The sequence below is a fragment of the Phallusia mammillata genome, chromosome 7 (genome assembly GCF_965637545.1).
Source record: "Phallusia mammillata chromosome 7, kaPhaMamm4.hap1.1, whole genome shotgun sequence".
In the NCBI taxonomy this organism is placed as follows: domain Eukaryota; kingdom Metazoa; phylum Chordata; class Ascidiacea; order Phlebobranchia; family Ascidiidae; genus Phallusia; species Phallusia mammillata.
This window is the reverse complement of record NC_137258.1, coordinates 14,527,999-14,540,487: the sequence shown is the minus strand read 5'-3', so window position 1 is coordinate 14,540,487 and position 12,489 is coordinate 14,527,999. Positions and strand designations below refer to the sequence as shown.

At 36.6% G+C, this 12,489-nt stretch overlaps 1 long non-coding RNA gene across 1 annotated transcript; it reads left to right on the top strand.

Annotated features, from left to right (window-relative positions):
- The first annotated feature begins 3,065 nt into the window (after positions 1–3,065).
- On the top strand, positions 3,066–12,317 carry LOC145239309 (uncharacterized). The gene is made up of 2 exons (XR_013862280.1): positions 3,066–5,139; positions 8,910–12,317. It is a non-coding gene; the product is annotated as an uncharacterized LOC145239309 (long non-coding RNA).
- The last annotated feature ends 172 nt before the right edge of the window (positions 12,318–12,489 follow it).

Sequence of the window (12,489 nt, the reverse complement as noted above, 5' to 3'; positions counted from 1 at the left end):
GTAGTAGACAATGGAGTAAACAATACGTTTTAGAGGAGGGTGGGCATTAGGTCAAAGCCAGAGAATTGTTACTTAACTGAGTGATTTTGTTTAAAAAACAATGGCGGACACGGAACGTAAAGTCAGGCCCGTTTTCTCACAAACACCTAAGCCCGAACCCGGCCCGAAAAGCCCGGCCCGACTTGCAACTTTGGTTGAACCATAGAATTCTAGGTAGAGCTACTAACACCATAGCGCAAATGACAACCAAAGTCGATTTGGTTATATCTCCAAAAATGCTCACGGTTTGGGCTATTAGGGTCGGGGTAAGGTATTAGCACTTAAAATGCAATAAAACTAACCCAAAAAATTAGTTAATAATGAAAAAAATTTAAAAACTTATTTCCCAATCCAACCCATTTATAGCCGCTAATCGACTTTGGTTGTCATTTGCGTTATGGTGTTAGTAGCTCTAACATAGAGGATTAGTACGGTGGCCCACAAGTGCAATTCAACATTTTTTTGGCGTACATTTATTTTTCAGTGCAAACATTTATTTTTCGGTGCAAACATTTATTTTTCAGTGCAAACATTTATTTTTCAGTGCAAACATTTTTATTTCAGTGCAAACATTTATTTTTCGATGCAAACATTTATTTTTCGATGCAAACATTTATTTTTCAGTGCAAACATTTTTATTTCAGTGCAAACATTTATTTTTCAGTACAAAAATTTTTTTTTTCAGTGCAAAAATTTTTTTTGGTTGCAAACTTTTTTTGAGCAAACATTTATGGCTTCATCACCTAGGACTTACACGGCGTGTCAAAAATTGCAAAATGACATGGTAGGCATTGTGCAGCCTACAGTCGGAGCTTAGGATGTAATCAGACCAGAGTTGCAAGCGGGCCCGAAATTTGAGCCCGAACCCGGCCCGAACCCGAAAGTATAAGCCCGAAGCCCGGCCCGAACCCGAAACGTTTTTGCAAAGCCCGTTTAGGCCCGAAATTTTGATTGACAGGCCTATCCACGAAAGCCTTGCAACAAAGGATGAGAAAGAAAAAAGATAAAGACAACAAACACAATGAACAACAGTAGACAATGGGGTAAACAATACGTTTTAGAGGAGGGTGGGCATTAGGTCAAAGCTAGAGAATTGTTACTTAGCTGAGTGATTTTATTTAAAAAACAGTGGCGGACACGGAACGTTAAGTCAGGCCCGTTTTAAGCCCGTTTTCTCACAAATACCTAAGCCCGAACCCGGCCCGAACCCGGCCCGAAAAGCCCGGCCCGACTTGCAACTCTGAATCAGACCTTGTCCGGGCCAAGTGTGCTAAGCGATGGCTTAGTGCGGTGGTTCTCAACCTTTCATAGATCGTGCCCCCCTTCAAGTAACCTTAAGGACCTGTGCCCCCAATAAGTAACCCCTTAGGACCCAGTGACCCCTGCACACAAAAAAACGCAGATAAAAAACTTACTTAAATTAAAGTCCAGGATTTATAGGGGTAGTAATAAATTTCTATAAAACAGAAAAACGGCATAAATATTAAGACATGGGCCATGCGTACCTTAACAAGTACAGTGCTCACGTTTTACAAATTGCTATGGCCATGAAATTAGGTAAAAAGCCGAATCCTAAAAATAGGTAACGGCAAATCAACTTTTTAGTTCCAGAATCGTTAAAGTTTATTGCTGAAGAAAAATCACATCAAATCAAGTAGGTATGGTACTTGGTGGCCCCAATGTGCCACGAAGACCGAGTCCAAAGTCAAGACATTTGTAACATATCCTTAATTTTGTGCATTACGAAAGAAAGGGGTTACGCCACGAAGAAAAAAATTACTTAATGTATCTTGGCGAATGTTTCTAGTGAACCGACACGCGTGGCCCAGAGGGCCCCGGTTGAGAATCACTGACGTAGTTCATTGAACAGGGGCTAAGTCTAAGCTGGTTAAGTCTGGACTTAGCGAGCTAAACAAGGTCAACTAATGGTTTAACAAATTTAACACGGGCTAAGCATGGACAGATTGGGGGCGGGCTAAGCTGGCTGTGAGAGCGAAGCGAGAGTACAGTTTCAGGCGTAGCCGGGAGGAAGAAGGCTCAATAAAGCCATATGCAGCAATGGTTTCTAAAGGACTACTTTCTAATAGGGCACAAATAAAATCGATTTTAATTTATCTGAATTTTCGGGACTTAAATTAAATATATGTGTCGGTTTACCTACTTCACTTTGACAATATGAAGCAAAATAGCAAAATACTTCACTTTGGCATTATAAAGCAAAATAGTTCGATGTGGCGGACAATTTGGGTTTTTTTTTTAAGAAGTTAACACAAGGGTAGAAGTATTGGACCTTTATTTTAAACTAAACAATAATAGGAAGTGTGATGTAGCCTATATTGCTTGACAATGAAGCCTATTAGCAAGCTTCACCGTAAAACAACACAACATTTTACATGTCCTACAGTGCAGCTAAGACAAACAACTCCAGCGTTTTGGTTTTTGGCATGGTGTGCAGAGAGTAGGCTACAGACAGAATGTAAATGTGGATAAGTGCAAAAAAACAATCCATCTTAACTTTAAATCCACAACATACTTGTTATTATAATTTTTATTAACTATAGAAAGTACTGAATTGTTTAGTGGCCAGGGATTGCAACCAATTGCCTGTGTAATGTACAGGTTTATCACGTTTCCACAATTTTGAAAAATTGTGACACACCCTGTAATGGAACCTACAAATTTTTTGGCACTGAAAAATAAATGTTTGCACTGAAAAAAAAATGTTTGCACCAAAAAAAATGTTTGCATCGAAACAAAAATTTTTGCACTGAAAAATAAATGTTTGCATCGAAAAATAAATGTTTGCACTGAAAAATAAATGTTTGTATTGCAAATAAAATGTTTGCATCGAAAAATAAATGTTTGCACCGAAAATAAAATGTTTGCACTGAAAAAAAAAAAGTTTGCATCAAAAAAATATGTTTGCACTGAAAAAAAATTAATGTCAGCCAAAAAGTTGTTGAATTGCACTTGTGGGCCACCGTAGATTAGTGCTCTATGACAGGGGTGGCCAACCCGCGGCTCGCAAGCCGCATGCGCATGCGGCTCTTCGCCTGGTTTTATGCGGCTCTTTAGTTGTTGTCGAAGTTTGGGGCCATTGTGTATATTTGGGTTAGTATGTGGCGATCTGGTACAAAAATCGTTAAATTTAAAGTAAAACTATTTTGCTTTTGAACAAACTTATTATCGGTATGGACACAAACCTTGCCTTAAAACTGCAACTGTATGTGGCAAGCGGCTTGATTAGGATGGCATATATTTAATTGTGAACAATGAATGGTTGTTCATTGTTGCGTACAATGCGAATGAGACACGAAGCAACAGCGATATTTACAACAAATGTGTTCCAAAGTAAATAATGTTCCAATCCGTTGTTTTTCGGGTTATGACGAACGTTATATTTTATCGGCAGTTTGTGTTGGGTTTGAATTGAGCGATTGTTGGTGGTGAATACATTAATGACGTCGCAATGAATTTAGTTTCGCCACTTTGCACTTGGGGCACATGCGCGTTAGGTGTTTGGGGCGCGTGCGCGTTAGATGAAAACACCGCAAGTTTTTTCAGCAGGGAAAATCTTTTAAATAAACAATTTTTGTCAAGTTAGCCTTCAAATTGGCAGTGAAAAAAGATTTTAGCAATTCACCAGAAATGAATCTCACCGCACGTTATTTATAGAATGAGAAAAAAGGGGTATTTTAATTCATATGTTTTTGTTTGATGGATTCTTTGAAATGAAAGTTTTGTGTGAGAGACAGTGTTTGCACTGACCATTTATTGTTGAAAATGACTGGCCCGTGGTCTGTACAAGTCAAATTGTGTCATTATTATGTTGGTGTGCGACATTTAGAATATATCTGGCTAAGCACAGGTCTCCGTGTGTGAGGAAGGGACGAGTCATTTAACAAATGTGCTTATGTGTATAATGTGGCTCTTTGTGGTAACACAATAAAAAATATGGCTCTTAGGCTTTGGCCGGTTGGCCACCCCTGCTCTATGAGCTCTACCAGAATTCTATGGTTGAACGGTTGGGTGATTTTTGTGGCAAATTAAAGCGTAATGGCGGTTGCAAAGGAAGCCCCAAAAATGCATTGCGGGCAATGGGGAGGGAGTGGAAAATGTCGATAAATCTTGTTTTAAGCAATTTTGTAGCGGTTTTTGCAGATGTGATTTGTAGTTTAGTAGGACGCATGTATTCCAGTGTGTAATAACCAATAAATACGCGTATAGATACTGTGAGGTGTATGTATGTGTACTGGGAATTAAAACGTTTTTAAGTTAGTGTTGATATAAGTCTTTACTGAGTTGTAATACATGTTTTTTTGTGCAATATGAGTAGTTTACATGCGTTCCTCTATATTTAAGACATAAATCCAACAAGAATGGCTCTTTCCTTTACACATGATGATGTGATACTTCATTTAACATCATCTTGTGCTGATCCAAACTGCTGTTTTTGATTGTCACCAAAGTCTTGGAACCAAAATGTGACTGTTTAAAAGTTTGTTGTAGCAGATTCAACATGCTACAAACTGTATACCTATAGTATGCTCAAATTTTTTTTAGCTTATTTAATGTAACCTTTTCAGTTTGTAATCAACATGTGTAGAATAAATTTTTGTCAAAATGTTTTGAATTCTCAAACTTAACTAAACTCCAAAATCTCAAAGAGATACATGTACATAAATGCATTTAAGACCTCACACCCAAATGAGATGCCTTTTATGTATGGTACTTTTTTTTAGTCAGAGATGTATCAATGTGTTTATTATTTTGTAGTATATTTCAATGTGTATTTTATGTATCGAACCTTTACAGACGGCTTCTAACATCAGTAATTATCTCCGTTTTATGTTAGCCGACTGACTTCTAAAAGTGTAACGCCCTTATCTCGTCACCACCATAAAACCTTTTTCTTACACCCTTTTTATCACAGTAATTATTTCTTTGTTTCGGGGCGACATACCTTCGCCCCAGGTCAAAACAACACGTTAACTTCTCACTATAAATATTCATGCAAAAAGTATTTAGCTCCTGCTCACTCACTGTTAAAATAGTAACCACTTTGTGTACGTCGTTTGTTCAAGATTGCCTTGCTGCAAAGTAAGTAATTGTGTGTGGTGTTTTGTTTAAGTTACTTATATTTTCTATAACGTCTGTTAATAAATTTTACTAACGCTCTTAAGTATTGTTTTGTTATACTCTCGTGTAGTCAGATCGCGTATTTTCTTTCCTTAACTTCTAAGTTGCTAAACTAGTTACACAGCGATATATCTTATTCGCAACAGCACCTAAAATCGCAACAGAGATATTGTTTTATTTCCATTTCATTTCCATTCAATGAGCCATTTTCTGCAGAAAACATGCCTACACAACACTCCAACACTTAAATTCTTTCTTGCAAAACAGGAATGAAGGCAATGATTACAAATGCACTATATAGCAAGTTCGTACAGATATCCTGCATTTATTGTCAGATACATCACTATAGATAGTGCATTCACCAGACATGAAAAATTTAAGTTGGTAATTAAGTTTAAAATGTGCAGCATATCATGTTACAGGCTATGTTTCAAAAATGATTACAAAACATACACAGTGCTATTAAAACAGTATATACAAAAAAATATCTAATGTGATTCCAATTCCTCCATATAGCGTATTTGTTGTAGAAGAAGGCCGTACTGTAATCTTGCAGTGTTGTGAAGCTTGAGGGTTTGGGAAGATCATACAAAGTATCACATCATCTTGTGTGAAGAAAATAAGCACTTGTGGGATTTAAAATAAGCACTGATTCGGTATAGCCCCTTCAATGGGCCTGGCGTAGGCCTACTGTGATTTGTGGGATTTAAGTCCTAAATACTCAAAAAAGCACGAAAATTTCTTATATTGCACGAGAAAACATTTATTACCACCCAGTAATGATTTATTTCAACACTAACTTAAAAACGTTTTAATTTCCAGTCACATACATGCATCTCACAGTCAATCTACGCGTATTTATAGGTTATTTCACACTGGAATAGATGCGTCCTATTAAACTACAAATCATATCTGCAAAAATCGCTATACAAATGCCTAAAACAAAATTTATCGACATTTTTCCACTCTCTCCCCATTGCCCGCAATGCATTTTTGGGGCTTCCTTTTGCAGCCGCCATTACGCTTCAATTTGCTTCAACCGTGACGAGCAGTAGCGCAATCCAGTGTTTATAGGTTCAGTGGTATTCATAGAAAGGAAGCCACCAGAGTGAAGCTAGATAGTAATCGCTATTGCGCTAAAACTAAAAAAGATACGGTACTGAAATTTTGATACAATATTCTACGCTTTTAAAGCGTTTCAGCGCACAAACTTTCGAAAAAAAATTGTTTTTCAGTTATTAAAACGCGTATGTTGAAATTAATATTTATCGAAATGAACGTCTTAACGCCAGGGGTACTCCATAAAATGCCTTGTAGTGTCTTCTCCTAAAGACCTAAACACATGCTTCAGAATAAGCCCAGACACAATGATCTAGCAACGGGGAGTCAAGTCGAAATATTAATAACAATATGCCATATTCACCCCCAACAATATCCGATGTGCGCTGGTACTAAAATTTAACGCAGTGTATTGGAATTTGCAAATATTATTCTTTACACCCATACCTTTAAAATGAGCCATTACCCGAGCTTCTGGCAACGGGAACGCAGCACTAATACACTATCGAAAATTCATAACCGACATCCCAAAACCGAAATAATACCATCCAAACAATATTCGGGTCTGGCCCTAAACTTCATCGCTACTCCATGAAATTTGCAAATATTATTCTCTACAATCATACCTTTAAAATAAGCCATCACTCGAGCTTCTAGCAACAGGGAATCAGCACTAATACACTATCGAAAATTCGTAACCGACATCCCAAAACCGATAAAATTCCACCCAAATAATATTCAATGTGCGCTGGCCCTAAACTTCATCGCTACTCCATGAAATTTACAAATGTTGTTCTCTACATTCATACCTTTAAAATGAGCCATCACTTGAGCTTCTAGCAACAAGTCAACTGTACCAAATTTGCGATTGACAACACTGGCCAACACAATTTTTGGTGTCTTTAATGTTAAAACTGATATTGACTAATTTTGGGGTGCTGATTTCAAAAATCATTACGGTTTTCTTCAATCAGATCAACTTCTTAAGTTATTTACAAAATCAAAATTCATGACCATATTGATTCAATGACTTTAAAATCATGCTTTTATGTGTTTGTTAAAGTTTTGTTACATTATACACATCAATTTCCTACAGTCCAGTCAATTTCATAGCATGAATATGCCTTCTATGCTTATGCTCTGTCTAAAAATGGTTAGTGCGGGCTAGCGGTAACTTTAAACTAAACGTGTTTTATGGAGTGATTTTCAGACTAGTAAAGCAACGTGGTAATACTAAAATTAATAGTGGCTAGGTCATCTATAAGGTGTTGCATGAATTACCAAGATGTTTTATGCTACATTACTGGTGAATACCCATACAACACAACTAAAACGAGAAAAAAAAAGTATCAAATGTGCATATCTTGCACACTTTGATGTGACTTTGGGGGTTTAGGACAAGCAATGCGCTCCACTTACCTAATGTTGATTGGAATATTGCAGTAATGGACAAAAACAGTAGAAAGGGACTGAAATTATTAGAATGAGTAGGCTACATAACAAAGTTATTAAGCAGTCTGAAAAATTCGGTACGAAAATAAATACAAAGCTACACTTCCTATAAAACGTAGGGGATATAAATTATGAGAATTAAGCTGAAAGGTTTCAACAGGATATCAGTAAAACGAAACGTGTCAGGGAAGAGGGAATAAAGTGGTCCTGGCTAACTGCTGTTGGTTAATTAAACGGGACGATTTGCTGCCATTCGGTTCCGAAAGTTACCAAAGTACATGTGTAGGCCTATACCTGATAACTTACAAATTTGAAACATTTTTTTTATTTTTGTGTTGAATTTTGTTTGTTAGGAGTGTCCAGCTGTTACATTTAAAATTAAATTCGAAATTTCGTTCTTGCAAAAACGTTAATTCCAAATAAAATACTCAAAACCAGTTTCCCTATAGTGTATACATATAGATTGTTTTTCAAACGTCGATGTACCATAACAGGAAAACTAGACGTGATACAGATAAACCGATTGCATTTTTGAAATCAGGGCACTAGAATTAGTCAAATTCAGTTAAAACATTACAGACACCAGTAAAAAAATAATTTTTTGTTGCCCAGTGCAATCAGTGGCGTAGCAGCCACTTGGCGGTTCTGGCTCTGCGCCAGGGGCGGCAAAAACACTTCTGGATAAAAGTCAATATTTTTCAAAAAACGTTTTTTGTTCTTATAAAAAAGAAAATTTTATCAGGATTCTGAATCTGTAAGCCTTTTTTCATAATTCAATTTTTTTATTTATCAAAACTCACTTCAAAGTGAGGCACCTAAGACCTTCAGGGGCACCCCCAGTTGTAAAGCACACAGAACATGGTTGTCTCTTACAAACACAAGTCCCTTGAAGAAAAAAATAACTCAAACAGCTAGATTCAACCATTTCCAACAGGTTTTCGCTGGAGCGAGAAACTGATCTTTGTTTTTCTGATGAACTCAGTATCAGTGAGGTTGTGGTATGAGAAGGTGTTGCTCTTTGTGCTAGAAATTTTTCGAGCTAGAAAAAGCTTTACTCATGATTATATTTTTCTAGGCAAACACTTGGCTTAGTGAACCAGTAGTCTAATTGCTCATTAACAGATACCTTTGACTCTATTACTATAGCATAGCTTACCAATACTGTTGTGAATAACTGCAAAAATAAAATGCCAAAACAGTAAAAAGATCTGCACTTGAAGATTTCATCTCGGAAAAGTGAAAGAGCTGATGACAGTGCTGTTACTCGGTACAACTCGTTGCAAGATGAAACATTTATGATGCCAGTTGTAATGTCAAAAGGATACCGCTTGTTAGATTTCGAGTGCTTGAACGAAAGCTCGAAAAGTTCAATTTTGAGGCGGCTATTGATCTGTTATTTACCTAATACATTTGTTCTCCATTTTTTGTCTTTTATTTTTGGCCTTAACGCTGAGACAGTGAGGCTTCTTTCTCGAGCAATATAGAACTTCTGAGACGCGGCACATTATTTGTAATTATTTTTATTGAAAAGATTGCTTGAACATGAAACTATTTCAAAATTTGCTGCAGTCTACTTAGGGCGGCATTTTCAACGGATTTTATTGTCCATTGGTTTTACTCTACTCTAGTTAAAAAGGCAAACAGTGATCGTCAGGTTAAGCCATGCTGTTAATGGTTTTGATCCATTACTAAAGTTGTTATTTTAATGTAAAACACAATTCAAAAACGAAAAAATGACATGATAAAGAGCATTTTAATGTGATCACGCGTCAAAAAATATAAATACTCAAAATAAAATGGAACCATGCAAAATCTTGTGCGTCCATTGTGACATTTTTTCGATTTTTTTGTCATTAATAGAAATCATATAGCTCTCAGTGTCAAAAAACGCAAAAATTAGCCGTAAACAACCTTGATTTTGAAACTGTTCCGGAGGGGAGCTTTTAACCAGCAGGATACCATGTTGTAGCCCAGAGCTTACTCTTTTCTATCCCGTTGCCGTTACGACACACCCTTCGCGCATTTTTACAGCAGAACGCTTTACGTGAGAGACCTTTTTCAATTTTTTAAAGACATGTAGATTTTTTTCTAATGCGAAAATATATTAAACAAACAAATAATGTGTTTATTTTCCCTCAAAGCTTTTTTGTAATCACCACTGGGTATTTCACTACAAATAAGTCAATGTGCATGAAAGCATAACTGCACTACATGCGGCAATTATCTCCTGTTTGCAGTGTGTGTGCCGCGCGTGCAAAAGTTCTTGCATATAATCAGTAACAATGGGCATTATTCCGTAAAAAAGTAATTTCTTGACACGTTTAGGTTTGTCCTTTGTCCTGAAGTGAGGTTTCCAATTTTTATGGCCAAATAAAACCTAAGTCAAAACAAATGCATACTTAATCGACTCGTGATAGAAAAGCACATCGGGGTTGCAAACATAGCACGGCACTGAAGTCTAGTCTGTTTATAAACACAAGACATATATCCACACGCTTATGTATATGATAGATTTCTGAAATTTCGTAACCTGGTGTTTCATGTTATTCTGTAGAAGCTGATTAATTGCATGTTAAACCGTTTTTAGAGTCGACACGGCTTTCCCGTTTCTAATGTGCGAATTCGTTATGTTGGCGGTCGGTCATGCCCTTCGATCATTTAAGATGTTCACTTCTCATTTTCGATTGGCTAATTGGAACAAGCCATAACCTTGCACGTTTGCACTGGATGCAATTTCTAGTTGGTCAGCAAAAACTGATTGAATATGTGCTAACCGTTCGTTTTTTAGCGCTGGTAGGTATTTCCCGTTTCCATCGTGCGAAAGCGTTATGTTGTCGGGCAGTCATGCCCTTCGATCATTGAAGATGTTCGCTTATCATTTTTGATTGACTCATTGGAATGAACTATAACTTTGCACGTTGGTAATGGATGCAATTTCGAGTTGGTCTGCAAAAACTGATTGAATATGTGCTAACCGTTCGTTATTTAGCGCCGGCAGGTCTTTCCCGTTTCTATAGTGCGAACTCGTTATGTTAGCGGGCGATCATGCCCTTCGATCATTTAAGATGTTCGCTTCTCATTTTTGATTGCTTTATTCCAACAAACTAAAATTTTGCACGTTGCTAATGCAATGTGAAGTTGGTCTGCAAAAACTGATTGAATATGTGTTAACCGTTCGTTTTTTAGCGCCGGTAGGTCTTTCCCGTTTCTATGGTCCGAATGCGCGGTTATGTTGTCGGGCAGTCGTGCCATTTGATCATTGAAGATGTTCGCTTCTCATGCTTAATTGGCTCATTGGAATGAACTATAACTTTGCACGTTGGTAATGGATGCAATTTCGAGTTGGTCTCCAAAAACTGATTGAATATGTGTTAACCGTTCGTTATGTTAGCAGGTGACCATGCCCTTCGATCATTTAAGATGTTCGCTTCTCATTTTTGATTGCATTATTCAAACAAACTAAAATTTTGTTGATAATACAACATGGTATCCTGCTGGTTAAAAGCCCCCCTCCACTGATCTCTATAAACCCTGGATTGCGTTACTGGCCGTCACGGTTGAAGCAAATTGAAGCGTAATGGCGGCTGAAAAGGAAGCCCCAAAAATGCATTGCGGGCAATGGGGAGAGAGTGGAAAAATGTCGATAAATTTTATTTTAGGCATTTTTATAGCGATTTTTGCAGATATGATTGGTAGCTTAATAGGACGCATGTATTCCAGTGTGTAATAACCTATAAATATACGTAGATTGACTGTGATGTGTATTAGTGTAGGTGTACTGGATATACGTTATTAAGTTAGTGTTGAAATAAATCATTACTAAGTGGAAATAAATGTTTTATTGTGCAATGTAAGTAGTTTTCGTGCTTTTTAAGTATTTTAGACATGAATCCAACAAGATGGCTACTTCCTTCACACAAGATGATGTAATTCTTTGTGTGACATTACCTTGTGCTAATCCAAACTGCTGTTTTTGACTGTTATCAAACTTCAGGAAATTCTGACCAACATGTGGAATATCGTTTTAATTAAATCACAAAAAACTAAATTAATATTTCAACTATTTTAACACTATTTGACTTTTTTTTCTCGATTGAGTGCATTTGGTTTGGGTCTTTATTATATTTCCAAACATTTCAGACATAATAGGGTTTATATTTCTCCAATAAGCAACCTTAATTGTCTCTGGTAAAATTCCATTGGAATGTTTCAGTCTCCTCCCAAACCCTCAAGCTTTATGACACTGCAAGATTGCAATACAGCTTTTTTCGACAACAAATACACTATGAAGGGATTGGAATCAGATTAAATATTTTTTGTGTGTATACTGTTCTACTTCCACTGTGTATGTTTTGTAATCATTTCTGACACCGCCTGTAACATGATATGCTGCATATTTTAAACTTAAACAACTTTGGGTGTTTTTTTTTTGTGAATGCACCATCTGTTATAATGGGCTCACCAATAATGGTGATCATCTGACAAAAAATACAGGATATCTGTATGAACTTGACTGGTGTATTTGTTGCCTTCAGTCCTGTTTAGCAAGAATTTAAGTGATAACTGGTGTACAGGTGTGTTTTTGCAGAAAATTGCTTATTAAGTAGAATAAAAACAATATTTCATGATTCTGACTGAAATAGCACATAAATAGGCAACTCATTTGGGTAGTTATACTTGTCCACCCTTAACCGCTATGATGTCTTAAATGAATTTATATGCACATGTATCTCTTTGAGATATTGCAATTTTGTTAAGAGTGTGTAGTTTGAAAATTCACAACATTACAAAAAAATTTAT